The sequence below is a fragment of the Bos javanicus genome, chromosome 12 (assembly GCF_032452875.1).
Source record: "Bos javanicus breed banteng chromosome 12, ARS-OSU_banteng_1.0, whole genome shotgun sequence".
Taxonomy (NCBI): domain Eukaryota; kingdom Metazoa; phylum Chordata; class Mammalia; order Artiodactyla; family Bovidae; genus Bos; species Bos javanicus.
In genome coordinates this window covers 87234440-87262388 of record NC_083879.1, presented here as the reverse complement: position 1 = coordinate 87262388, position 27949 = coordinate 87234440, and the positions used below count along the sequence as shown (strand labels likewise).

Genomic DNA, 27949 nt, shown 5'->3' with positions numbered 1-27949 from the left:
GGGTATGAAGAGCCGACAGCCTTAAGGAGAGTGGAGCCCTAAGGTCACCGCTGGCGGCGAGATCGCTCGCCCCGGAGCAGGAAGGAGGCCAAGCCCCGACCCTTGCCACCCCGGGGGCCGTGGAGCTGTCTGTCCATCTCGGTACTTGGAGCCCAGCCCTCATGGACTGCAGGCGGGAGGGGGGCATATACCCCCGGGAGGGCCCCAGTCCTCAGGGCCCCCAACTTAGCCTGCGAGGCTGGCCCCCCGGCCTGACCCGGCTCCCTCCCCAGCACCTGCAGGCCCACAGCTGCTCAGACCAGTGAATTCGAGGCCACAGGGCCCCGAGGGCGGGCCCAGCCCAATGGCTCTGGTGGACACAGCACCCCGCTAGGCCTGTCCCTGCCGCCAGCCTGTTCCTCCCAGCATTGTTAGTCTCTCCCAAATCGCACATGCTCTTTCATTGTGGGCAACGTGGGAACTGGCAGAAAGCGTGTAACCTGTCCCCTTGCGACCTTCATACCACCGCTGGCAGGATTTCTGCTTCTGCTTCAAATATGTAGAGCGAGCTGTATATGGAGATAGGTAAACACAGCTTTTTTACAAAATTGACACCACATTGCGCTAGTTTTGGGGTGTGTTTTACTTTTTGTTTTGTTTTGTTTACAGTTTTTCCTTTTATCCTCATAAACCCTTTCCCACTATTGTCGGTCAGTGTTTGCTGAAAGCCTGCCTTGTGCCAGGTGATACTCAGGTGCCGGGGTCCTGCCCCGGCTGATCCAGGGTATTCGAAGCGGGGACGGCGTCGGCGACCTATTTATTTAAATATTTTATCAAAGATATAAAGAGTAATAGGATGAGGATAGCTCAGTAGGAAAATTCAGTGGAGAAAAGAGGCTGAGTAGCTTGGTTTACGCGGGAGACCAATAAAACTTCAAGACAAGAAGCTTGCACCACTTACATAGGCCGCAGGCGTCCTTCCGTTCTCCCGAAGGAGAGGAGACACTGAGGCCTCCCCGGTCAGATCTTAGAAGCCCAGGCATAATTAGTAAGCATGGCGGGTTCCTCGCTCCAGATGGAGACTCAGCCAGAGTGAGAGAGAGAGCGACATGGGGAGACCAGTATTTCGAGAAACTGATCCCAATTCTTTATTTTCCACCGTCTACTTTTATACACTGAGATGTTATGCAAAAGTCACGTGGGGTCAGCAGTCCTGACTTTTATCAAAGTCAGGTGCTTCAGACAAATGTATACAGAGGTCTTAGGGGTGTTACATCATCTTCTGGCCAGGGGGCCTGCTGACAATTTATGACCCTCTCCTTGTGACAGCGGTCAGTCAACCAGGACACTTATTTCTCCAGGGGTGATTATTCTCAAAACAGACACCACCCAAATAAAGTTACATTCCTATAGGGTGACGGTGTAGTGGGTTTTAGTTAAGGAAAGAATTTACTTAGCCTAAGGTCTAACGTGATTAATATCAAAGGTTAACATTTATTTCTTCTATATATTCATTAATGTGTGTAAGGGCAGGGGATGTGGAGACTTAGCAACAAACATTGGCTCAACAAATGAAAAACCCTTCACCAATACAATTTCTAATCAGCCCATTATACTTATACTAACAGTTTTCTACCTTTTCTAAGGAACCTGTTTTTAGAAGGTTTAAAGCATCTCGTGCCTCTCACGGTTGGGAGGCTGTGAGCAATCACATGTGGCCGGACAAGCCTGTCAGGCAGGCTAGAGAACCTTCAGAGGAGTTTGTAGGTTAAAACACTCTTATCATGCCCAGGAATTATTATTAACTGGAGCTCTAGGTTAACTCCTTCTCCGAAAGAGGTGGTGGGGGACAGCCCCCCGTAAAGTCAGAGATGTAAGTGAGCACAAAGTAGTAAAGTAGGCAGGCTCTGGTTATGGGGGTAGACGCTCGAGGAGTTCCAGGGGGACTCCTGAGGCTCGATCCCGCCTTTGCGTATGTCGAGCCTCCTTCCTCATGACCTTTGTCATGGGCGGAGTACCTCACTCTGGCCCCCAACACTCAGGGGACACATGGTGGTTGAACAAACCCTGGCCTCTCAAGCCTCCAGTCTGGGGGGAGACAAGTGTGGACGCCCACTGCTCGTTGCCTAACAGACGGTCAGCTGCATCCCCTGGAAAGCGGTGCTCCACGGCTGCTCCACCCGGGGCAGGCACCTGCCGTCAGGCTGACAGATTAGGAGGAAACGCAGGTGGTGGGCTGGGCGGGGAAGGGGCCTGGGGAGGGCGAGCTGAGGGTGGCGCTCGTGGCCACGGCGGCGGACCCTCAAGGGCGGTGCTTGCTCTGCACCCCGCGACCTGCCCTGCACGGACTAGCATCTTTCACGTCCACACTGCGGGCCCTGTTATTCCCCCTGCTTCTGCAGCAGGAAGGAGGGGTGGCGGGTGGCAGTGAGGGGTCACTAGCAGGGCACCCCGCACCCAGGCAGCTGCCCTCGGGAGCCACAGCGCCGGAGCATCAGCTGGCTCTTCCTGCCGCTCCAAGGGAATGGATGTGCAAGGGCCGTGTCCGCGGCCGCTTCTCTGAGCTCCCGCCGGGACCGGCGGCTGCGCTTGACTGGAGCGCCCCCTGGTGGCGAGCCGGCCCTCCGGCCTCCCGCTGACGTCCAGCCGGAGTCACGCTCCCAGACCTTCCACCAGGAGTCGGTGGCCTGACATCTCCTCACCTTACAGACGTGAACTCTCCTCTACTCACTAACAAGCAGCCGGAAGGAGGCTGTGTTGGTGGCCAGCGGCGGGCGGACTGAGGGGCGGGACCCAGGCCTCCTGTGCGGAGCTGCCCTGCTTTTGCATCCAGGGCACAGAGGTCAAGGGTCCTGGACCCCGGCCCTCCCTGTGCCATGACCTCGAGACCCACAGTCCCAGGAGCTATGGAGGACGGACAGACAGGCCTGCCCTCTGTGTAGAGTCCTGCGCACCTCCAGGGGTGGGTGGACGACACTTGGCCCGTGCGGAACCCAGGCCCCAAAGAGAGGCTCCCCATGATGTTCTGCCGCACTTCACGTGATTTGACAAAATGCAGAGCTGACTCACAGGGCGCCACGCTTACAGCCCCGTGCCCAGTGTCCCCACGGTGCCCCTAGGTGCCCCCAGGTGCCCCCATATCCCACGTCCCCAGTGTCCCCACGGTGCCCCCAGGCGCCTCCGTGCCCCCAGTTTCCCCCACGTCCCCAGTGTCCCCGGGGTGCCCCCAGGTGCCCTGAGCCTGGGGCCGTAGCTCCAGACACCCTGCTGTCCAGGCTGGAGGGCCCATCTGGGACGAGCTTGGAGCTGAGAAAGGCCAGCTTGGCTGCAGTGGGTGCTGCTGAGGCCTTGGGAGGTGAGGGGCTTGCCAGGGCCAACGGGCCCCCAGGGGCAACCCTCAGAGGTGGTGGGGAGCAGCAGCCCAGGCCACGCGAGGGGAAGAACCCCTCCTGTCCATGAGTTGTCCTTCCCCGAGCACAGCCCAAGGACTCCACCGAGGCCTCACATGGAGCACCCCAAGCCCAGGGCTGGTGCCACTCTCTGGGGCGTCCTGGGTCCCAAGGCCTGACGTGGGTTCCTGGACAGGGCAGGACAGCGGTCAGTGCTGACAGCCAGAATCGCGGGCCAGGGAGCGGGCCAGGAAAACACAAAGCGTCCCCGCCTGCCCCTCCTCAGGCAGAAAGCGGGAAAAGCGCGGTCCCCAAGGGGCTGTCCAGGGCAGGGGAAGACAAACCTGAGGCCCCCCAGGGCAGCAGCAGCACCCACCTGCCCATCTGCCCGGCCGTGTGTCAGGGGCTGCTCCTCTCAGCCACAAACACCCTCCACGGGCCCAAGATGTGGGAGCCAGAGCCTCGTTCATGGGCCAGGGTCACGGGCAGCCGGAGACGTGGTACATCCTGGGCCCACAGGTGGGGGGCGCTGGGGCAGAGAGCTGCCGCCTCCAGCTTGTCCGGGCCCGGCCCCTGCCGGCTCCTCCCAGGCCCTCCCTGGCTACAGGCAGCTGTCCTCGCCTCAGTCCTCACACTCTCTCATCCTGGACTCCATGCCCTTCGGAGAGCGAACAGGGCCTTCAGACCTGGGCCCCTGCTTCCTGAGGAGCCAGGCGACCACGTGGGCCAGGAGTAAGACTCCGGCTTCTTCAGTGACCAGTACTGCCCGCCATCCCAGGGCTGCTTCTCTGGTCCCCACCCCATCCCGTGTGTGAGCCCTGCTCGGGGTCCACGATCACTGGCCCCAGCCCTAGACGCAGGCCTGCCTCCCAGCTCTCCCGGAACGAAAGGGTCTCACCCAGACCCTCCTCCAAGCGTGGAGCTCTGACCTCATTTCCCGGGGCTTCTGGGGATGTGTGCCCCAGTCAGCGTCCACCGGCCTGGAAACCTCCAGCCTGGTCTGTGCCCCCCAAACCAGGGACTTCCCTGGCCTGGAACACCAGCCCTGGCTCCTCTGTTTTCACCGGAATAGTTGAGGGTCCTGCCGGGGCGGCTCCGGCGTCACCCGGGCCGCTGAGCGGCGGGCGGGGAGGGGCACTGGGTATGGGTCTGACAAGTCCCAGGACAGCCTGCAGCCCAGCTGCTGACACACGTGATCCTGGCCCCAGTCACACCTCTGGCCCGACAGGACAGGACAGGATGAAGCAGGGCAGCTCAGACACCACGGCCCCTGCAGGGGTGCTCACTTAACCTACAGCTGACTCAGCTGACTACCTGACCCCGCTAATAACCTAACCCACCTTACTTCTCAATCCAGCTGACCACCTACCCAGCTGACCATGTTCCATACCAACTACCTAGCCCTTCTAACTACTTAACCCAGCTGACTACCGATCCAGCTCACCACCTGCCCAGATGACCATCTGCCGGGTCCCTCTAGACCAGCGGCTGGCTCCCTGGGTGAGGGTTCTGCTTGTCACAGGGACAGTCCCTGGGCAGCCCCCAGCACGCTCAGACACCACCCATCCCCCACCCCCACCCCCCTGCCATGGAGAACAAGCTGGCTGCATTGTGGATGTGAAGACAGAGCCGTGGGAGCCACACCGACGCCATGAGGTGACTCCAGAGGGGCGTGCAAGGCTCTGCGTGCCTGCGGACGTCTGCCCTCTTGCTCTGTGAGCCTCCGCAGCTGGAGTGAGCTCACCCAGACGACCTTCTCTTTCCCTCTTTCCCTGTCACTTATCTAGGGAAGGTTTCCTGAAAGCGGCGCTGTCCTCGTCCCTGTTTGCTTGTTTACACAGGCGGCTGTTTCCACTGGCCCGGCTCGCACACACGTGCCACTCTGGGTGACAATACGCCAGCCCGAGTCTGCTGCTCACGGCGTCTGTCTGTGGCTGCTGGCCACACTCCCAGGGTGTGCCCTGTGTCTGCTACAGGCTCTTACTTTCCTAATTAATTAAATTGGGGAACATTTCCTGGCTTTCTGGCCCCACAAGATATTCCAGGCTCAGCTTGTGTTTTCCCTGACCCAGTGGGGAGTGGGACAGGTGGGGGCACCCATTCAAAAACGACAGCTCACAGGGGAGATTCCAGGCATCACTGAGAAAGCTGAAAAGATGTGCTGTAGGAACATAGAGAGCAAGGGCACCCTCTCCCCACGGAGGAGATGGGGGCCTCCAGGCCAGCCAGCAGGGCAGCTGCGGGTCCAGGTTGGGGACACCACTGTGACCCCAAGGAAGGAAGGAAGGGCAGACAAGCTTCCAGGGGCCTGAGGCTCCAGCTCAGTCTTCCCCTCACACGGGGAGCAGGTGGGCAGCAGGCCCTGTACCCCAAGTCTGCGGCATCCTCAGCTCATGGGTGCCCTGGGAGAGTCCAGAACATACAGCTACTTGCCTGGAAGGCAGCCCTCCCCCCAGAGCCTGAAAACGTTCTTCCTGAGAAACTCGGGCCAGCCTCCCATACCTGGCCTCCCACGCCTGGCCTATCACACCTGACCTCCCACACCTAGCCGCCCACACCTGGCCTCCTATACCTGCCCTCCTCTGCCTGGCCTCCCACGGCTGGCCTCCCACACCTGGCTTCTCCCACCTGGCCTCCTATACCTGGCTTCCTATACCTGGCCTCTCCTGCCTGGCCTCTCACACCTGGCCTCCCACACCTGGCCCCCCACACCTGGCCTCCTCTGCCTGGCCTCCCACACCTGGCTTCTCCCACCTGGCCTCCTATACCTGGCTTCCTATACCTGGCCTCTCACACCTGGCCTCCCACACCTGGCCCCCCACACGTGGCCTCCCCTGCCTGGCCTCCTCACCTGACACCTGCTCCTTGAGACCCTGGCCTCTCCCCCACAGTGACTCTCACCCAACACTCACCAGCACCTCAGTGGATGACCCATTCGGTGCTTGTGTGACACTTCTGGAACAGGCACTGCCATTCGCTCTGTGCTGTCCATGGCTGGGGCCATGGAGAGGTCAGCACACTGGCCAGGGCCACGCAGCACACGAGCTGGCCAGCAGCTGTGAGGTCGGTTGGGGCCTGACCCTGCCTCCTGTGCTCGTGCCCGTTCACAGCTCGGGAAACTGAGGCAGCCTCCAGGCCTCTCACCAGGGCCTGCAGAGACCCTGGTCCCGCCTCCCTCAGGGGTGTCCCCGCCCCACTCTGGGAGGTTGCCCCATCTTGAGCACACACGCGCAAGGCTGAGGCTGGTGCTGTGTTCAGGAAGGCTCTGCTGTAGGGCAGCTGAGCATCCAGAAGGGATGGGGTGGCAGGTGAGGGCCACCAGGAAGGTGCTGGCCACGGGGCTGGCTGAGCCAGGGTGGAGATAGGAGGGGAGACTGCATTCCTAGAGCAAGCGTCAAGGTGGGCTGCGTGGAGACCCCTCCCCCGAGGCACCTGTATCTGAACCCTCGGACCGAAGGGGACATCACCTCACCGGGGCCAAGGACTTGGCGGGTGGGATCACGGCGGGGCTCCTGTTCTGTAGAAGTGGGCCACTGCACCAGCCGGGCCAAGGGAAGGCAAGGGAAGGCTGGGCCGGAGGCAGGCGGGGCCGGAGACGCTGTGCTGTTGGGTGTGGCCCCGAGGTCAGGCCGCCCGTGCTGGGAAGAGAGGATCCCCAAAGGTGGCCTTGCAGCTCTCGGAGCCCAGCACAGCCTCGACTGACCCCCAGCTGCTAACGGGGAGGCACTGAGTCGACGGAATCTTAAGCTGTGAAGCCTGTGATCAGCCAGAGCTGCTCCCTTGGGGCTGAGCCGTCACCCTGGGGCCTGGCCGGCTACGAGGAGAATGCAGAGTCCAGGGCCGCAGTCCAAGCCAGGACCCTGGAGCCTGCCTGGCGGCTCAGGGCTGAGACATGCTGGACTCTGGCCTGGACAAACATGGGCTCTGCAAGCAGCAGGGGCTGAGTGCAGGACAGGGAGTCCCTACCATGAATCCTGCTTCCCTTCCCGCTCACCACCCCACCCCCACTCCCCACCCCCCCCAGCCCCAACTCCCCATCCCCACCCAGGGCTTGTCCCTGACGGACCCACACTTCCTGGCACTTGTGTCTGTGTTTTCCAACTCTGAGCTCTTGAAAAATCCTCTGAACCTGGTGGAAACCTATTGCGGGTGAGTGTCTTTTCCGCAAGCACTAAGGAGCTTCACGCGGGTTGCAGTCCTGCCTTCACCAGCTCGTCCTGCACAGCCCTGCTGGGTTTTAGGAAGCTAGTCATTTGTGCAAATTCCATGCAGCAAGGGGCTTTTCCGATTGTGATCACAGTTTGCAAAGTTGCTGAGTTTCAGCTGACCTTTGGCGCCAGGCCTGGCGTGGAGAGGGCGCTCCACGGCTGTGTGCACGCTTGTGCAGCCGAGGCGTAGCCCCTCCGTGCCAGGTACTTCTCCGGGGGAGCAAAGAGAAGATGTGAAAACAAACGCGCGTCCAGGCCTCCAGCAGCTCACAGCCAACAGGAGCCCCGAGCCTCCTGAGTGCAGTTTACCGCAAACAGCAGTTGCCACGGCAACAGAAAGCAGGCGGCGAGGCCAACAGCACCCCCAGTTTGGCTGCTGAGAGACAGATGTCTGGGAGATCAGGCTACCAACCCTTTCCTCGCTAAAGGGGAAGAAGCTGGATCTTCTGGGAGAGATTGAAGAGGACAGTCTGAAACCCAACAAAGGCAAGGGCTGCGGAAAGAGGCAGGCTGCTGGGCCAGAAGCCAGCCCCCCACGGCTTTGTTTGTTCTGGCCTCGGCCAGGCTGCGCTTTGCAGCAGGCAGACAGAGGCCAAACCTTTACTGGTCAAACAGCGCATGGGGGCCAAGTTTGCTAGGAGAGAAAACAGTGGCCCGGGGCCAAAGGCGGCTTTTGGGAGCTGTTTTCCACTTTCCCTCCAAGCAGCTGGAGGTCCTGGGGCGGAGGCTCCCGGCAGCATCATGCCTGAGGACTGGGTCCTGACCTGGAGTTGAGGCCCCAGGGAAGCAAGGAAGGGCCTTCCCGTACTAGGACCCCAGGCAAGACTGGGGGTTGGGGTCGGGGAGAGGGAGGCCCGCTGATTCTGTGAGCAGGTGGAGAGGGGAGCTGGGCGCCAGGCCCTCCCGGGATGCTCCTCCATGGCCCTCACCTGCCCAGGCCCAGCAGCCCCATCCCGCAGCAGAGGGTGGGTCTCTTCCCATACCTTCGCTCCGGATGGCTGCAGGAGACCCTCCACCAAGGTGCCTGGCCAGGGGCACCACGGCACTAAGCAGTCAGCACTTCACGAGTGGCCTATCGGAACCGTGAGCCTGACCAGGCCGTCTGAGGCAGGGGCGCCACACAGAGGCACAGGCCCTGGTCCTCAGGGTCTTGTGAGGGATGCCCAGGTGTTGTGATGGGGGAGGACCCAGGCCTGGGCACTGCAGCCAGACGTGGCTGGGCCGAGACCCCAGGGAGCTGAAAAGATTGGGCTGAAAGGCCAGGTTGGCCCCGGGTTCCAGACAAGCAAAAGCGAGCCTCCCCACACTGCGTGGCGGGGGGGGTGGAGTGGGTGGCGTGCGGACGTCTAAGGATGGAGTCCAGCACACATCCAGGCAGCCGCCCATAGCCCTCTGAGGACACTGCCTGTCCAGGCAGACCCAGCAGAACAAGATGGGCAGGCGGGTCTGGCCCTGAGCCATCTGTTGTTGTTCAGTCGCTCAGTTGTGTCCACCTCCTTGCGACCCCGTGGACTGCAGCACGCCAGGCTTCCCTGTCCTTCACCAATTCCCGGAGCTTGCTCAAACTCACGTCCATTGAGTCGGTGATGCCATCCAACCATCTCATCCTCTGTCATCCTCTTTTCTTCCTGGGTTCTTTCACAGCATCAAGGTCTTTTAGAATGATTTGGCTCTTTGCATCAGGTGGCCAAAGTATTGGAGCTTCAGCTTCAGCACCAGTCCTTCCAGTGAATATTCAGGGTTGATTTCCTTTTGGATGGACCACTTTATCTCCTTGCCGTCCAAGGGACTCTCGCGAGTCTTCTCCAGCACCACAGTTGGAAAGCATCAGTTCTTCAGCACGCAGCCTTCTTTATGGTCCAACTCTCACATTTGTACAGCTACTGGAAAAACCAGTTTGACTGTACGGATCTTTGTCGGTACCTATTCTCATTTTTTTCGGAGAAGGCAATGGCACCCCACTCCAGTACTCTTGCCTGGAAAATCCCATGGATGGAGGAGCCTGGTGGGCTGCAGTCCATGGGGTCGCTGAGCGTCAGACACGACTGAGCGACTTCACTTTCACTTTTCACTTTCATGCATTGGAGGAAATGGCAACCCACTCCAGTGTTCTTGCCTGGAGAATCCCAGGGGTGGGGGAGCCTGGTGGGCTTCCGTCTATGGGGCTGCACAGAGTCGGACACGACTGAAGCGACTTAGCAGTAGCACTCACATTTTTTAAAGTATTTTTTTCACTGGTGTAAGATTATTGAATTAAAATTAAAGAGCAATAAACTGAATGCACCCGAAGTGTGTAATTAGGTTTGGGTGTGCGTTTGAACCCAGAAACCTCACTGTGTCCATCACACACTCTCCAGGACATCCCAGAAGCCAGCTGTCTGCCTGTGGCTACAAATTTTGTACAATAGGAACCACACAGGTGGGCTCTTTTCGGCCCGGCCTCTTTCACTCGGCTTTGTGACTTTGAGACTCTCCTGTCCTTACATGTTTTCTTCCCTTTTTAATTCTGAGTAGCCCTGTGCTCCGTGAGGCAGATGTGTCACCAAATGACAGACATATGGTCTGTTCATGGCTTCAGTGATTCCAAAGGAAGCTTCTTGTTCACACCTTGGTGTGGACACACATTTTGTTTCCTGAGTAAACAGCAAAGGGTGGGATGGTTGGGTGGCAGCTGTGTAGGTTTCTGTCATTTGTTTTTTTCTTAATAGGAGAAGTTTTTAATTGCAACGAAGTCCAATTGATCAATTTTTAAGATTATTTCGTGTTTTCTGTGTTCTAAGAAATCTTTGCCTGCCCCAAGCGAAAGACTGTCTCCGGTGTTTCCTTGCAGAAGTTTCATGGTTTTAGAACTTACATTTATGCATAACCTATTTGAGTTTTGTGTGTGTGTGTGTGTTGTATGAGACAAAGGACATGTCTTTCTCCCTATAAGGACATCCAGTGGATCCAACACTATCTGTTGAAAAAGCTTTCTCTCCCTTTGCGTTGTCTTGGGGCCTTTGTTTAAATGATTTACCATATATAGTAGATCTATTTCTTTTTTAAAATCATTTTTGAAAGGAAAATTCCAAGACTCTTTTTTCTAAATTTGGTCCTACGTCCTCCCCCACACCCTGCCACATTTGACTCACCTCCATCCATTCTGTTTGTCTCAAACTTTCCTTAAAAAATTAAATATATATCTACCATACAACCCACAACTGCTCTCTGGGGTTATCCTGGAGTAACAAAAATTTGCATTCACAAAAAAGTCTATACTCAAATGTTCACAGCAGCCTTACCTGTGACAGCTAAAGCCCAGAAACACCTACGTGTCCTTCCGTGGTTAAACAAGTCCTGGCCCATCCTGGAAGCAGTGTATTGCAATTACGTTATGCTCCTGAAATGACAAATTATTGTGATGGAGAAGAAGCCAAGGGCTGGGGAGGGACAACATGAAGGAGTCCTCTGCGGGGACGGGAGTTTCACGTCCTGAACACGGCCTCAGGGTCTACACATTGTGGGACCCCTGCACGAGACACCCAAAGGAACGCACAATCCTGCAGAGACTGGTGACCCTGTGAGCGCCTCAGACTAGTAGCTGTGTTGACTGTGCTAGCTAGTCTAGTTAATGGTGTTAGCTGTCCTAAATAGCCTAGTAACAGTGTTGCCTGTGCTAACTAGTCCAGTTAATGGTGCTACCTGTGCTAACTAGTCTAATGGCGCTAACTAGTATAGTTACTTGTGTTACCTGCACTAACTAGTCTAGTTAACAATGTTAACTACATAAAGCTCCTGGTTTTGAACATTTAGTCTTGTCATGTAGGTTTCCACCATCTGTGGAAACCCAGCCATGGGTACGTGGGAGCTCTCTGTACCATTGTGCAACTTCTTATGAAGCGGTGATTCATTCAAAAGACAAAACTAGAAATATAAATACTTAGAAATAAATCTGACAAAAGTTATACACAAGACCCATAGGGTTAGAATGTAAAAACATTGCTGAGAGAAATTAAATAAGACCTAAATAAATAAAGAAACGTTGAGGTCATGGAGTGGAAGATTCAATATTGTCAGAATCATCAAGAGGCCAATCTCCCCAAATTAATCTGCAGAATCAGCACAAATCAAAGCCCTAGCATGTTTTTAGTAGAAATTAACATTCAAGCTAATTCTAAAATTTGTATAGAAATGTATAGGACCAGCGCAAGCATGAAAACGAACAAGGATGGAGAATTTATATTGCATGATTTCAAGATTATTTTAAGTAACGCTGATCAAGAGTGATGTATCATGGTTATAACAGACCAACAGATGAACTGGATAGAGCAGATTCCAGAAACAGACCTGCTCAGATGCAGTCAGCTGACTTGACAAAGGTGCCCATGCAATTCAAGGGGGAAAAAATCATCTTTCCAGAAATGACTCTGGGTCACCTGGATGTTCATCTGCAACAAAACAAAGAAAATCCCTTAAAACTCTTGCCTCATTCCAAAAAAATATAATACAAAAATTCACATGAAATTAACAAATATCCTAGAGGGGATGGCGGGGTGGACGGAGTGGGGGTGGGGGAGGCGGACGGCGGGGCAGGACGGGGGAGGCAGACGGGGGAGGAGGATGGCGGGGCAGACGGCGAGGCGGACGGGGGAGGAGGACGGCGGGGTGGACGGCGAGGCGGACCGGGGAGGAAGACAGAGAGGCGGACGGGGGAGGAGGATGGAGAGGCGGACGAGAGAGGCGGACGGGGGAGGCGGACGGCGGGGCAGACAGGGGAGGAGGACGGAGAGGAGGACGGAGAGGAGGACCGAGAGGCAGACAGGGGAGGAGGACGGGGAGGCAGACGAGGGAGGCGGACGGCGGGGCAGACGGGAGGAGGACGAGGAGGACAGAGAGGCGGACGGGGGCGGAGGACGAGGGAGGCGGACGGGGGAGGAGGCAGACAGGGGAGGAGGACGGAGAGGAGGACAGAGAGGCAGACAGGGGAGGAGGACGAGGAGGCAGACGAGGGAGGTGGACGAGGGAGGCGGAAGGCGGAGGAGGACGAGGAGGCGGACGAGGGAGGCGGACGGGGAGGCGGATGGGGAGGCGGACGGCGGGGCAGACGGGAGGAAGACGAGGAGGAGGACGGAGAGGCGGACGGGGGCGGAGGACGAGGGAGGCGGACGGGGGAGGAGGACGGAGAGGCGGACGAGGGAGGCGGACGGGGGAGGCGGACGGTGGGGCAGACAGGGGAGGAGGACGGAGAGGAGGACCGAGAGGCAGACAGGGGAGGAGGACGAGGAGGCAGACGAGGGAGGTGGACGAGGGAGGCGGAAGGGGGAGGAGGACGAGGAGGCGGACGAGGGAGGCGGACAGGGAGGCGGATGGGGAGGTGGACGGCGGGGCAGATGGGAGGAGGACGAGGAGGAGGATGGAGAGGCGGACGGGGGCGGAGGACGAGGGAGGCGGACGGGGGAGGAGGACGGAGAGGCGGACGAGGGAGGCGGACGGTGGGGCGGACAGGGGAGGAGGACGGAGAGGCGGACGGGGGAGGAGGACGGGGCGGGGTGGGGGGGTTGGTGCGGACGGGGGAGGAGGACGGGGAGGCGGACGGGATGCGGACAGCGAGGTGGAGATGCAGGAGTGCCTGCCTGCTCCCAGGAAAGAAAGCTGGTCTCTTCCGGGCACTCGCGAGGTGACTCTTTAGGAGACGACATTCCTTTCCCAATCCCGTAAGGAGTCGCAATCCCCACCACTCGCCCTGCTGGACCATGTGAACCGTCAATACGCGACTTTGACGCAAGACCCTTTGTCTCGCTTATCCAGCTGTACTCTGACCTCTGAGGGGCAGAATGTCCTCAGAGATTCTGAAAGACTGTCTGCTGAGTTACAATCCTCAGGGTGGCTCAGATAAAATTTTCCACTTCTTTTTTAGATTGACCCCTGATTAGGGGAGCAGGGCCTGCAGGCCAGGGTCCCAAGCATCTCTGTGGTCTGGGAGGAGGACTGAACTTCTCTCTTGGCTGAGATGCTGCTGCTGGCCCTGCCTGCTGGAGCTCCTCCACCCCACTAGTGTGGCCAGGGCTTAGATTCTTCTGACCTTGGCCCAAACCCCAGCCTCCCAAGGTAGGGCTCTGGACATCTCCTTAATCAAACACAGCTGTGCCCTTGGCCTCGGGGCCCTTTTCCTTCCTGGACAGAACAGTGGGGCATGGTGACCCAGGGGTGTGACAGTCAGCACCAGCACCAGAGGTCCCAGAGCGAAGTGGACCTGGGACCCTTGAGGGGCAGCTGGGCGTTGGGGCTCCTAAGGAGGCTGGAGAGGAGCTCATAATCGCATCCTGGGGTCCCGACCCATGGGGTGCACAGGCCCTCTGTGTCCATCACAGGCAAGGAGGCCCAGAGCCTGCCCGGTCTCCCTGGCCTCCGCCCCCCAGTCCCCCTTCTCCTGGGGACTCAGCTCCAGGCTCCACCCTCAGCTCCAGCCTCTGTTCTCACTCAGCTGGACCACCACCCCGTGATGGATGCCCCCCAGGCCACCCCCCAATGGACGGCACCCTGGCCCAGGCCACTCCCCCTGCATGAAGACCCCCGTTCCCCGGCTCAGTCCCTGAACAAGCCCATAGAAGCCCCACACACAGGTCAGGGATGTGCTCTTCCTCCCTGTGGTCTGCCGGGATGCCGCTCCATGAGGCCTTCTGGCCGGGAAGACGAGACACGTGGTCAGCGAGTAAGAGGGCACACAGAAATTCCACTTTTGCTCTCGCTGATGGGCCACATTTAGAGCAAGGGTTTCACAACAGCTGGAGGAATGCAGTGCCTCCTGTTCCGGGACCTCCAGGGTCTTGTGGCTTTTACCGCAGTCAGACATCCTTTTACCAGGAAGAGGGGGTCTGTATGGACATGCCAGGAGCCGCCCAGGCCAGGGCTCAGGCTCAGGGATGCTCACTGGAGACCTGGCCTGGGATGCTGACAGAGCTGGGCTTGGAAGTGGCCGCGTGTTGGGCGTGGAAGGCCGCTGCCCACCAGAAATGAGGACAGAAGGCCGAGGGCTGGCGCCCAGGTCTGCTTGGCTGGGGTTTGCATGTGGTGCTGAGCTTGGCCTCAGGGACTGGAAACTCTGGCAAACATAGACGTGACTGAGTCTCCTTAGTCATCCCATGGTTGCTGCTGTTTCACTGGAGCAGGGACAGCCACTGGGCACTAGTGCTCCCCCAACACAAATGCTCCCCAGCATAACTGCTCCCAAGCACGAGTGCTCCCCCCAATGAGTGCAGCCCAGCATGAGTGCTCCCCCAAGAAGTGCTCCCCAGCATGACTGCTCCCAAGCACGAGTACTCCCCAGCACGAGTGCTCTGAGTGCTCCCCAACGAGTACAGCCCAGTATGAGTGTTCCCCCAATGAGTGCTTCCCCCAATGAGTACTCCCCAATGAATGCTCCCCAGCACGAGTGCTCCCCCAATGAGTGCTCCCCAGCATGAGTGCTCCCCAGCATGAGTGCTCCCCCCAATGAGTGCAGCCCAGCACGAGTGCTCCCCCAACAAGCGCTCCCCAGCATGACTGCTCCCAAGCATGAGTGCTCCCCAGCACGAGTGCTCCGAGTGCTCCCCAACAAGTGCAGCCCAGCATGAGTGCTCCCCAATGAGTGCTTCCCCCAACGAGTGCTCCCCCCAATGAGTGCTCCCCAGCGTGAGTGCTCCCCCCAATGAGTGCTCCCCGGCATGAGTGCGCCCCCAATGAGCAGGCGACCACCCTGCACAGGAGGGCCACCTGTGGCAGGATGGAGGGCTTCCTCCAAGCTGGACTCCTGGGGGTGGAGTAGGAGGGGGTCTGGGGAGAATGCCCATCCCTTGTCCTGGAGCTTAAGTCCAGATTCAAGAAACCCAACCCCGGGAAGGGAAGGGAAAGGAAGGGAAGGGTGCAGGCAGGTGGGATGGAGGGACTGGGGTCTGGAGAGAGCTCAGTGGCTTCCTGCCGAGCCTCTGGTCGGCCAGAGCCCTCGCTCCACCCTTCGGCCTGGATGGCAGGTGCCTGTGATGCCTGCCCACTCAAGGACTCAAGGGCCCCCTTCTTGAGTGAAGCCCCAAGGGACAGTCGCCCCACAGGTGCAGTGTGCCGCAGTCATCAGCCAGGACGGCCAGGTGAAGCAGAGCGAGCTCTGACCTTGCTCTGATCGTGTCCCAGGAGGCCGGAGGCTCAGAGGCAACTCCTGGGGAGACTCCAGGTGGTCTTCAGACTTGGAGGAGCAGATTCCACAGGCAGCGTCTGCAAGAGCCTCAGCCTCTGGGCCGATCTGGTCCCCAAAGACCCTGACATGGCAGCAAAACAAGAGCGAGGGCCGAACTGGATCCCATCTGCTAACTGAAGACCTCAGGAACTGCCCGTGTGAGGATGGGCTCGCCCAGAAACACAGCTCCTTCTTTTACGTGTATTTTATTGATGTAAAATGTACCGGGCACACGATTAACTACTTGAAGGTGTATCAGCTCACTTCAGTTCAGTCGCTCAGCCGTATCCGAGTCTTTGCGACCCCATGAATCCCAGCAAGCCAGGCCTCCCTGTCCATCACCAACTCCCAGAGTTCACTCAAACTCATGTCCATCGAGTCAGTGCTTCCACTCAGCCATCCCATCCTCTGTCGTCCCCTTCTCCTCCTGCCCTCAAAGCCTCCCAGCATCAGGGTCTTTTCCAATGAGTCAGCTCTTTGCATGAGGTGGCCAAAGTACTGGAGTCTCAGCTTTAGCCTCAGTCCTTCCAGTGAACACCCAGGGCTGATCCCCTGTAGGATGGACGGGTTGGGTGTCCTTGCAGTCCACCAGTGGCATTTAGTGCATTTACAGTGTCTATAACCACTACTTCTCTCCGCTTCTCTTTAGTTCTAAAAATTTTTCAAAATGTTCACCCCAGAAAAATACCCCCAAACCATTAAGTAACCCCTGCCCCTCCCACTTGTCAGCCCCAGGCACCACCAGGCTGTGTCCGTCTCTAAGGCCTTTCCATCTTTGGACATTTCATGTAAAAGGAAGCTCACACCTTATGAGCGTTCGTGTCTAAATCCTCCCACTGAGCGTAATGTTCTCAGGGTTCATACAGCTGCACTGTTTGTATATTCAGTGGAAACTGTACTTTGAGTTTTGAATTTTGACCTTCTCTGGGCTGGTGATGACGCGCTCTTGAGGCTGGGCAGGGGCGGATGCCCTATTTCCCCAAGGTCACGAGGGCAAATGGCCCACACACTTGCAGGCACTCTGTACAGACGGCCACTCTGATTTTCACTTTCAGTACAGTGTTCAATAAATCACATGAACTCTTCAACACTTTATTATGAAATAGACTTTAGTGTCCTGAGCATGTTTGAGGTAGGCCAGGCCAAGCCACCAAGTAGGTGAGGTGTATTAAATGCATTTTTGACTTAAATATTTTCGCTCACGATAGGTTTACTGGGACACAGTCCCCACTCTAAGTCAAGGAACAGCTGTGTGTATCTAAATACACACACACACACACACACACACACAGCATTCCTTTATCCATTCATCTAATGAAAAGCATTTAAATGGTTTTCATGTGTTGGGTATCTTAAATACATTTCAATGAACATGGGGTTTCTTTTGAATTAACTTTACTTTTTCAGTGTAGGTGTTTGCAGCTAATACGTTTCCCTCTGAGCACTGTTATTGCTGCACCCTTAAGCTCTGCTATGTTGTGTTTCCTTTTCCATCTTCTCTAAGTGTTTCCTTTCCAATACTTTGGCCACCTGATGCAAAGAGCTGACTCCTTGGAAAAGATCCTGATGCTGGGAAAGGCTGAGGGCAGGAGGAGAAGGGGGCGAAAGAGGATGAGATGGTGGAATAGCATCACTGACTCGGTGGACATGAGTTTGAGAAACTCCAGGAGATAATGAAGGACAGGGAAGCTTGGCATGCTGCAGTCCGTGGGGTTGCAAATGGCCTGACACAACTGAGCGACTGAACAGTATCTTCTCAGAGGAGTTTTCCAGTTTCCCTCACGGTTTCTTCTTTGATCCATTGATCGTTTACGTTATCTGCTTTCTATGTGTTTGCAAATTTTCCAGTTTTCCTTCTGTTGTTGATTTACAGTTTCATTCCATTGTGACCAGAGAAGATGGTGTGTATGAGTTCAATCTTTTTAAATGTCCTGAGAACCATCTTGGGCCTGACAGCGTCTCTCCTGGGGACCGTCTCACATGCGGCCTGTGCGTCTGCTGGTTCTCTGAGGGCTCCTGTGGTCTGGTCCAGCTGGTTGACAGTGCGGTCAAAGTCCTCTGTTTCTTTCCTGATCCTCTTTCCAGTGTTCCTTCTATTATTGAAAGTGAATAATACTCTTCATCTATTTAACAAATGTTTGTTCATCAAACAGTTATCAATTCAGTAAATGAATTCACAGTGAGTCACATGTATGGTCAATGAAACATTCAGAGAGCAACTATCGATTTATCTATGGAACAATGCCTGTTGCCCACAATACAGTGTGCAGGAAATACAAAAACAGATGGCCTACGGCTCAGGCCAGTCAGTAGAGATGACCTGTCCGCTGGCAGCTGTACCACAGGGCACAAGGTCCTAAGGGTTGTGAGACGCACCAGTGACCAGCACTGCAAGTTTAAGGATCTTTCAAACCCAACAAGGGATCCCTTATGGTCGGGAGCAGATTCAGCTGAGAGCTGGCCCTGAGCTGACGTTGAGGACGGGTCCACACTGGTGATGGAGAGCAGCTGTGCGGCTGAAGGGACGCTCAGGGGACAGGGAGCTTTGCTAAGGCCTGCTGTTCCCCTCTGTTCCTGGGTTAGTCACATCTCCCGGAGGAAAGGACGAGAACACGCAGAAGGAGCACGTCACGATGACCGCAGGCTCCCTGGTGACAGCAGCTTCACCGGAAGCATTGCCGCTTGCTCGGGGCTTGAGGCACCAGGGCCGTGGTCAGGACGGTCACTGCTGGCAGCATCCTCTCCACCGACGCGGAGCCCATCCCGCCTCTCTCTGGACAGCCGGCTGCTGCCTCCTTGGTTCCCAATCAGTGGCGCCGGGGCGGACCCGGGCCCACCTTGGTGCCCCCAGCCCGGCCCAGCTGCGGGAGGGCAGTGCGCCCTGGCCTCCCGGCCTGGCCAGGCCTCCTGCACAGCAGGCGGGCAGCCCAGCGGATGGAGATGTGCTCCAGGGTAAATGGCGGGTCAGGTTGTGTGGCTCAGGACGGCAGTGCAGCCACAGAAACAAAGGGCCAGTGTACCGAGGGAATTAGGAGGCCTAATCCTGCCACATCCACCTGGGAATTAGCCCTTCGCTGCTCACAGGGGTGGCCACATGGGGCCGTGAAAGAAGCCACCTGTTCCTGCAGGCTAATGACTCACCTCCGGAGAAGCCAGCTACCCACCCTCAGAGCAAGTTTGATAAGATGTTCTGAACCTGACTGCATAACATACGCTGAAATGACATACTTGTTTCCAGACAAATGTTAAGAAAAGTCTGTAAGCCCATTTTAAGACCTCTAGAAGGAGATTTGCTGGGCGCAGCTCTGTGTATGAAAGTGACACAGAGCAGCTCAAACACGAGCCCAGAGCCGTCCCCGCGGGGGCTGGGCTCAGCACCCAGGTGCGGGACCGGCACCTGCCTGGCCGACGTCCCCCAGCCAGAGGCCAGCAGGACCAGCCGTGAGAAGTGACGCAAAACCTCATCCAGGAATGAGTGAAAGAAAACAGGCGAGCAGTTCCAGGTGAGCTTCCTGGTCCTGTTGTATTGGCACTGAGGTGTGGCATGTGTATACGACTATTTTAGCTAAAAACGTAGTGAGATAATTGTGCTTTCCTGGTGGCTCAAATAGTGAAGAATCTGCCTGTCCTGTGGGAGACCCAGGTTTGATCCCTGGGTTGGGAAGATCCCCTGGAGAAGAAAATGGTTACCCACTCCAGTGTTCTTGCCTGGAGAGTCCCATGGACAGAGGAGCCTGGCGGGCTAGTCCATGGGGTCTCACAGAGCCTGACGCCAGTGAATAACTAGCGCACTAATGAGATACTTGGATCACAAAAGACAATGTAACACTTCTGGTTCCCCGTCAGCGGTGTCTCACCCAGAAGGCAGGTCTCACCCCAGCCTGGCGAGCCTGCATGAGGGGAGGGTGCTGGGTCATCCCGACCACAAAGGGCTGACGTGCAAAATTCCGGGGGCACGCAGCAGCCTGTGCAGGGAGGACCAGGTCCTACAGAGGAACCCCACGATGAGCTCGGGATTGCTGCCAGCGACCCCGGAAATGCACAGGAAACCGGGCGCTGCTCTACTTCCGGTCAATGGTTTAAAGCGAGGACTTGGGGCCAGGACCTGAGGTGCAGCATATGGCAGGAGATGCTGGGACGGTGGGCCTCCTTCCCGCTCTGGGAAGGCAAGCTGGCAAGATGTGAGGAGGGATGTGGAAACTCCATGCCTCTCAACACATCCAACCCCATAAGGAAGTGGCAAGAGGACAGATGCTAAAGCTACGTGCTTGCAAACAGAAAACCGCCCCAAACGTCCAGCAACAGGCGGTTCAAGGCTCATTATTTTATCACTGACAACTGGTAACGTGTACATTTGTAAAGAGGTGCCCAGAACACCTTGTCTGAGGAAAGTCGGAGCACTAGTGTGTGAGCAAGACTGAAGTTGTGTAGATGTGTGTGCATATGTGGCTAAGTGTGTGAGAAACAAGGAGAACCCAAAATAGGTAAGGCTGGTTTTAAAAAGTAAGCAACACTGTGTCTTTCAATATTTTCATAATAAAATAAAATTATCTTTTTTATTGACTTACAAGGTCAATAAAACGCTACCCACCCTCAGAGCAAGTTTGATAAGATGTTCTGAACCTGACAACGTTGCTTCATCTAGTCAGTAATCCCATTTTTTAGAAGAGGAAACGTGTAGCTCAGACCACAGATGAATGAGCCAGAGTGAAAACTCACGTCTGTAATTCAGCACCTTGATCAACTCACCAAGCACAGAAAGCACACCTGTCTGCACTCACCAGGCTGAGGCCAGGCTCCGGCTCAGTTAAGCCTCCCCCACCCCAGCAACGGACACGGAACGTCACCTTCTGCAGTGTGGCTGAGCTCCTAACTGTGTCACCCTCGCGGAATGGAGCCTGGTGTGGGGAAGAGTAAGAAGCCCAGCGGGGGCGGCGCTGCAGGAGGGGCCGCTTCTAACCACAGGGCCTCCTCTGCCCCAGGCTCTCTTTGCAGCAGGGTCACACCTCAAAACAGGGAAGGGACAGGTTGGTGGATGAGGTGGACAGGTGAGTGGACAGAGTGGACAGGTGAGTGGACAGGTGGGTGGTCAGGGGTGGACAGCTGGGTGGATGGCAGGGGTAACGGTGGATGAGGTGGACAGCTGGGTGGACAGAGTGGACAGGTGGATGGACAGCTGGGTGCACAGGATGCTGCCTGCGGCCAGAGGCCCCTGCTCCTTCTTCGGTCTCCCTCAGATCCCACGCCTGCATCACCCCCATCTCCCTTGCAGGAGGGAGAAACCCAGCAGCCTCCTACCATCGAGTAGTCAGTCAGTGTACACCAGTGGGTGAAATCCCACATTCACTCGAGAATAAAGACAGTGACAAACGTCAAGTGGATTTACCGCTCCGGGCTGACCCTCTCTTGGTGAGCTCCATCTGCAGACTGGCTGACCGCTGGCCCCGAGAGGTGGTGGTCACACAAAGGCGGCCTTACAGGGACTTTAACAGACAGTGACTGCGGAGCAGGCAGTCCCAGCAGGGCTGCAGAGGAGGCAGGGCCAGGCTCCTCCAGGAGGAGCCTGTGGGGCTTCCTGGAGGAGGTGGATGAGAGAGTTGAGGGGGAGACTCACATTGCATTTTGTGTAGTTTTTTTTAAGCAGTAAAAACTAAAGGAGAAAATCTCTCATGTCCGCACTTTAAAATTTAATCAGATAAAGCCTTTACTAAGCTGCGGCTGCGCAGCTCCGCCCTTTGGAGTAGGGCGGCAGGGGGTGCCGCAGCCACAAAGGGGAGCGAAGGAGAAGCAGGGGACAGGGCACCCTGTGGGACAGGGTTGCCTCACAGTGAGCAAAAGCGCAGGCCTCCAGTCTGCTTACCCAGAGCCAGAGGGGGTGAGGGGCAAAACACTGAGACACAGCCTCCTGGCGGGAGGACGCGGGCACACCCGCCGTTTGGCGCCACGTCAGTCAGTTCAGTCACTCAGTCGTGTCCGACTCTTTGCGACCCCAAAAATCGCAGCAGGCCAGGCCTCCCTGTCCATCACCAACTCCCGGAGTTTACTCAAACTCATGTCCACTGAGTTGGTGATGCCATCCAACCATCTCATCCTCTGTTGTCCCCTTCTCCTCCTGCCCTCAATCTTTCCCACCATCAGGGTCTTTTCCAGTGAGTCAGCTCTTCGCATCAGGAGGCCAGAGTACCGGAGTTTCAGCTTCAACATCAGTCCTTCCAATGAATATTCAGGACTGATTTCCTTTAGGATGGACTGGTTGGATCTCCTTGCTGCCCCAGGGACTCTCAAGAGTCTTCTGCAACAGGCGCAGGGTCAGCCTCAGTCAAGGCCCGGACACAGGCACTTACCAGCTGTGCGGTTTCAGTCTGGTCGCCCACCCACCACTGACGGCTGCTCGCAGCTCGGCCAGAGACCCCAGGCCTCCCCATGACAGGTGGAAAGGGGTTCTCTGTCCTGCAGGAACCCCTTGGGGTCAGCTCCCAGGCCCAAGTTTAAACCAAGGCGGAGGTGGGATTGGCTGCAGAGGCTCTAAGATGAACCAGATGCAGTTTTAAACACTCGGCCTCAGAGCGCTAGAAATATTTGGGATGATCTCTGAAATTTATCAAGCACTTGCTACGAGCCAGGAACTAAATACACACATTCCACACGCTGCTCTGCTGGGCCACAGCGACCCTGCAGAGCTCAGGAGGCCAGGGCGCATCCTCCGCCCACCTTGGTCATGAAAGGGTGAGCTGACAATGACCCTGCAGAGCTCAGGAGGTCTGGGCACGCCCTCCAAGCCATGGCCAAAGTGGGTGCTGACCTGGTGGCCTTGGGAGCCGTTGTCTCTTAGGGCTCAGAGATGACCCTCCAGGAGAAGGAGTGAGCTCAGGCATGTCAGGATGGTCCTCGAAGGTCCGTATGAGGATTAATGACAAGCTAGCACAGCCTGAACCGGCAGCTGCCAGTGGAGAGTGCCCGTCCGCGTGACAGGCAGTGGGCCGGACACCACACCCCTGCAGGCCCTGCGCTGAGGCCCTGGGGCAGCTGGGCCTCCAGGTCTGGGCAAAAGCCAGCCTGCTCCAGCCTGGGGCCGAGAACTTCCTTCCACGCGCTTTTCTGGGACAGGCTTCGGCAGAGCTTCTGTCCTCAGGACACTCTGGGTGGAAGGTTCTCACCGCTGTGATTTCAGGACCCTCCCGCGTTCAGAGCCCGTTTCCTGCCTGAATCCGAGCTGTGTCGACTGGGCCCTCCGCCCACCCTGCCAGGCCCCAGGGCCATGCAGGTGGTCACACTCCCAGCACCGGCCAAGGCGGCTTCTGCAGAGAAGGTCGGCAGCTGCTGCGCTGGCCCAAGCTGCTTCCTCAGAGAGAACCTCCTCGGGACCACCCACGTGTGACGCCCACACTTACCTGTCCTCCAGGTGGCAGGACGATGTCCACCAGACCGGGGGCTCTGGCCCATGCTGCCCCTCCAGTCTTGCGTCTTGCTGGGCTCCCTGTTCTTCTCCTCCTCTTTCACCCCACGCGCTGGGGCGTCACTGCAGGGTGAGGTCCACGCAGCCATCTGGTTCCTGGGGCAGCGGGGTGGAGAGATGGAACCAGGGTCAGCCTTGGCCACCGCGCCACTAGAGGCAACAGATGGAGCAGCTGTGTCCCCTGCCCTCAGGTCGGAGCGCGGCAGCCTCTCGATTCCTGTCTGGGGAACAACAGGCCCTCAGGCCATCGAGTTCACTCAGTGAGTGAGGGCTTCCCCGGGGCTCAGTGGGTCGAGTCCTCCTGCAATGCAGCAGACACAGGTGATGGATCCCTGGGTCAGGAAGATCCCCCGGAGAAGGAAATGGCAACCCACTCCAGTATTCTTGCCTGGAGAATCCCATGGACAGAGGAGCCTGGCGGGCTACAGTCCGTGGGGTCGCAAGAGTCAGACACAACTGAGCGACTAAGCACGAGGTGACAGTTGAGATGATTTTTGATGACTGCATCTAGAGGAAGAGGAAACAAAGACCGGTTTCGAAACCCCCGTCTGCACAGTCCGCCAAGCTCGGGCGGCCTTAGGCGTGCCTGTCCTGAAGTCCTCCCTTGGGGACGGAATCCTGCCGCTAGCCTGGCTCTGCCCTCCAGAGACGTTCCAAGCATGACCGATGCGTCTGTGAGCTCTGCTGTGCAGTGTCCAGGTTTCACAAGCACTGTCTCTGCAGCGTCAGGAGGGTGTTGAGAGAGCCGGCCGTGCGGCATCGCCACCCCTCCAGTACCTGCTTCAGAGCTCCAGGTGGAATGAACCTCAGCACACGCCCGAAACTTCCGGACGGTGGCTGCCCACCCACATCTACCCACCGACGGCCCCCACGGTCTTCCGTCTCCTGGGGTTTTACTTCCTAGGAAACCGCTGTCTATGATTTGGAACCACAATTGCAGAGGAAAGTCACAGAAACATGGCAGGATTATCTAATTTGCTTGCCAAGGACATGCTGCTCTTCTAAAATCCTCTTGTAGTTTTCTGCAAGCCAGTCACAGCCAAAATGTCAAAGTCCATCTGAACAGTATGAGAAGGACAGACCGGTGGGGACTTGAAGCTGTCCCTCTGGGCGGCCAGCTTTGTGGCGCTCTGAACCGGGCAAGGACTGAAAGTGTGATTAGGACACAGGACCCGCTCTGAGCAGAGATGCTCTGAGCTGTGCTTTCACAGGAGCGGGGCCTCTGATCACGGAGGGACTCAGGCAGATGGCTCCCGAGACGCAGCCATAATAAGGAACTGACTTCTAATCAGCCAAGAAGTCACTGCCCGCAGCGCACACGTAATGCACTCCAGATGCCGCTGGCACTGCCGGGCGCCAGGACTGAAGGTCAGTCCATTCGCGAGGGTCGTGCGGGCAGCCAGCCCCTAACCCCATCCCTGCCCCCTCCAGCCTTCCCTCCGGCTCCTTCACCCACCGCAGGACAGCCTTCTTTCCAACTTCAGCGTCTGCTTGAACCAAGCATGAATTCTCCTTCCACTGAACACATCACACAGAACCAGGTACAGACACAGTGAGAGGCATTAAGAAAATATGCTCTGCTTACTTCGTTGATCCAGAGGTGGACGCCTTTGGCCCTCTGTGCGCCAGGAGTCCCAGGCTGGTGGGAAAGGAAGGCTGACCTGCTGTCTCACCCACATGCAGCCCATGGCCGCGTCCCTGCTGGGCAAAGCAGGGCCCGAGGCTTCTCGTGGCCTCCGCTGGCTGGGGGCACAGAGTGCAGCGCTGAGGCCTGGGCCAGAGGCAGGCTGGGCCCTGCGGCTCCTGCACCCGGCCCTCATCAGGACACAAGCTCAGGTGAGGCCACTGCGGGTGTTTCCTCATCCATGCACGCGCCCCGGGGGACACACGAGGGTCGTTAGGTGCCGGGAACTGTCAACGGGACGTGCGCCTGCCTGTCGCCTCCACCACTGTGTGTCCCGGTCATCCCAGGAACAGCCCGAGTCTGAGAAATGAAGCCACGTAGAGAGACTGTCCTGTGAGCCTGAGCAGATATCAGGGGACCGACCGCCACTGCAGGGCTGGCTGGCAGCCTGTCTACGTCCAGGGAAGCAGAGGACAGTGTGCTGAGCAGGCAGCTGTGGTCCCGTGACGACCCAGTCCCCCCGAACGCCCGCCTGATCCTGGAGCGGGTGGCTGGGCCGAACTCAACCCGTCCTCCTGACATCTGACCACACTCCTTGGGGCCCAGAAAGACGGCACCCAATTGGCATTCAGACCAGCTGGGCAGATGGCTCTCCTGGAAGGAGGGACTGAAATAAGAAAAACCTGAATGGACTGGCTTAGAAAGACGGAGGAGACAGAGGGAAGAATCAGTGACTGGACAGCTGAGCCAATAAGAACCACCAAGTCTGAACAACAGAGAGAAACCAGACCCGAAACCAAACCTCTCAGAATGTCAGGGACTGCAGGGCCACAGCTTCACGTCGTAGGATCCTGGAGGAGACAAGCGTGAAGACAGAGCTGGAAATGCTAAAGAAAACATAAATAAGGACAGAAACAGCTGAGATTCTGCAAAAGGCCTTAAACCCACAAAATTAAGCTGAAAAAACAAATTCCAAAATGGGGAAATCCACACCAAAAAAACAGCAAAGTCAAACTTCTGAAAGCTGAAGACAAAATGAAATGATGTTTTAAGCATTTAAATCAACAAATTCAGAAAACCACTCACATTACAACATCGTCTCATGAGGAAGCAAGAAAACCGAAAGGGCAGAGCCTGGCATTCTCAGACACTAAAGGAAGGGTCGGCCTAGAGGCCTGTATCTGCAACAACGGCTTCAGGTTGAGGGGAAACCAGAGCATCTCAGCTGAAGGGAAGCTGAGAAGACACGATGCAGAAATCCTTCACTGGCACCAGCAGAGAGTCCAGCAACGTGCGGGGCCACATCACGCCGGGAACAACTGAAGTTCACTCTTGGGATGTGAAGCTGTTTCACTGTTTTTAAATCATCCAGTGTAGTTCACCGTATTAACGGACCAAAGAAGGAAAATTACATGGTCCTGTCAGTAGGGGACACACACAGAAAACCATGACAGCAATCGGCACCTGTGCACGCGTGGTGAGACAAGCACCAGGAGGAACATCATGGACTGGGCGGGGTGGCCTGAGCCAAGCCCAACATAAAAAAAATCATGTGTCTGTATGTATCAGTAGAAATACACCCACATGTATATGATCAAGTCATTTTCAACAAAGGTGCCCAGATAACTCATTGAAGACAGGAATACCTCTTAGCAACTGTTGCTACGACAGCTGGATATTCACGTGGAGAAAAAAAAATCAGCATTGACCCTTGCCACACTGCACGCAAAAACTAACTCAAAGTGGATCTTAGCCCTAAATGCTAAATTAAAAACTATGCAGGATTTCCAGGAGAAAAATGTGTAGTTTGGGTATACACAAAGATTGCTTTGGATCCTAAATGTACGAGCCATGAAAGAAACTTGATAAATGGGACTTCATCAAAATTTCAACACCTTTGCCTTTAGAAAAGCAACATTAAGGAAACAAAAAGGAAGTAGATCAGAAAAGGAATGTTTGTTTTTTCCCCTGGAAAGGCATTGATGTGATTTAGCAACACTAGCTGATGAAAAAATATTGACAACGGAAAATAAAAGGAAATATCCTGAACGTGTTTTGCCTTTTACTTTGGTGGGAAAGTCTCTTGAACATGTGCTACTTGCCAGGTTTATTCTCCTCTCTTGGCTGCACATCTGAACTCATAAATCCTCTCCATGAAGACAAGCCTGCCTCTACCTGGACGCTGCCCAGATGTTTTTGCCCAACACATTTCAACATTTCTTTAGACTTAGAGATAAGCAAAGAGAAGGGGGTGGGGAGGAAGGTCTTACAGCATCACTGGGCCAACTGCCCAGGGCAAATCCTTCTGCTGGGGTGGGTCGGGGGGGCAGGCGGGGAGAGGTGGAGACCCCCAGGCAGAGGGGTAATGTGCACAATGGAGCCAGACAGGAGTCCCAGACCCTGAGCCCAGCTGGTCCTGGAGACCACTCTGGGCTTGTGCTGAGCAAGCTCACATTGAGGGGCTTACTACTGAACGTCCAATCCGCAGGGCACAGAGCCCAGGTCAGGCTCCCAGACCGCGGCACATGCGAACTAAAGCAGCTCAGACTTCACGTCCGGGACAGGAGGTGACTGTGGACTTGGAGGGGCTCCTGATGGGAGATGAAGCAGGGATGGAGCGGGGTCTCCAGGTGAAGCACACTTTCCTAGTGTCGTCGGGGCCCTGGCCGGAAGCCTCTGTGTATCCGCTGTACTCAGCGGTCTAGAAGTCCCACCTGATGCAGTAAGACCAAAACAGAAAGAATAAGAGCTGGGACACCAGCAGATGAAGGGAGCGTGGAGAAAGGAAACAAAGCTTCACCACCTACGTGTGACGTCTCTAAGAATGTCTACATTACGGTTTCACACGCATGGTCGGGCCCTGGGAGGCAGGTTTGACCACTAACATTGTACAGACAAGGAGCCAAGGCTTTCAGAAGGTAATGAGTGGCATTGGGAAAGCTGAATATCCACCTCCAGAAGAATGAAATTGGACCCCTGTCTTATACACCAACGTTAACGCAAACTGATAAAAACCGTAGAACTCTCAGAAAACACAGGGAAAGCTCCTAGACACCGGTCTTGGCAAAGGCTTGGGATTTGACACCTAAAGCAGAAGTGGCAAAA

General features: G+C 56.5%; 1 long non-coding RNA gene across 1 annotated transcript; it reads right to left on the bottom strand.

The window, feature by feature from the left end:
• Positions 1–1190: 1190 nt before the first annotated feature.
• On the bottom strand, positions 1191–25912 carry LOC133258664 (uncharacterized). Its single transcript, XR_009740130.1, has 3 exons — positions 23156–25912; positions 4816–12003; positions 1191–4733 (listed from the first exon to the last, which is right to left on the bottom strand). It is a non-coding gene; the product is annotated as an uncharacterized LOC133258664 (long non-coding RNA).
• Between the last annotated feature and the right edge of the window lie 2037 nt (positions 25913–27949).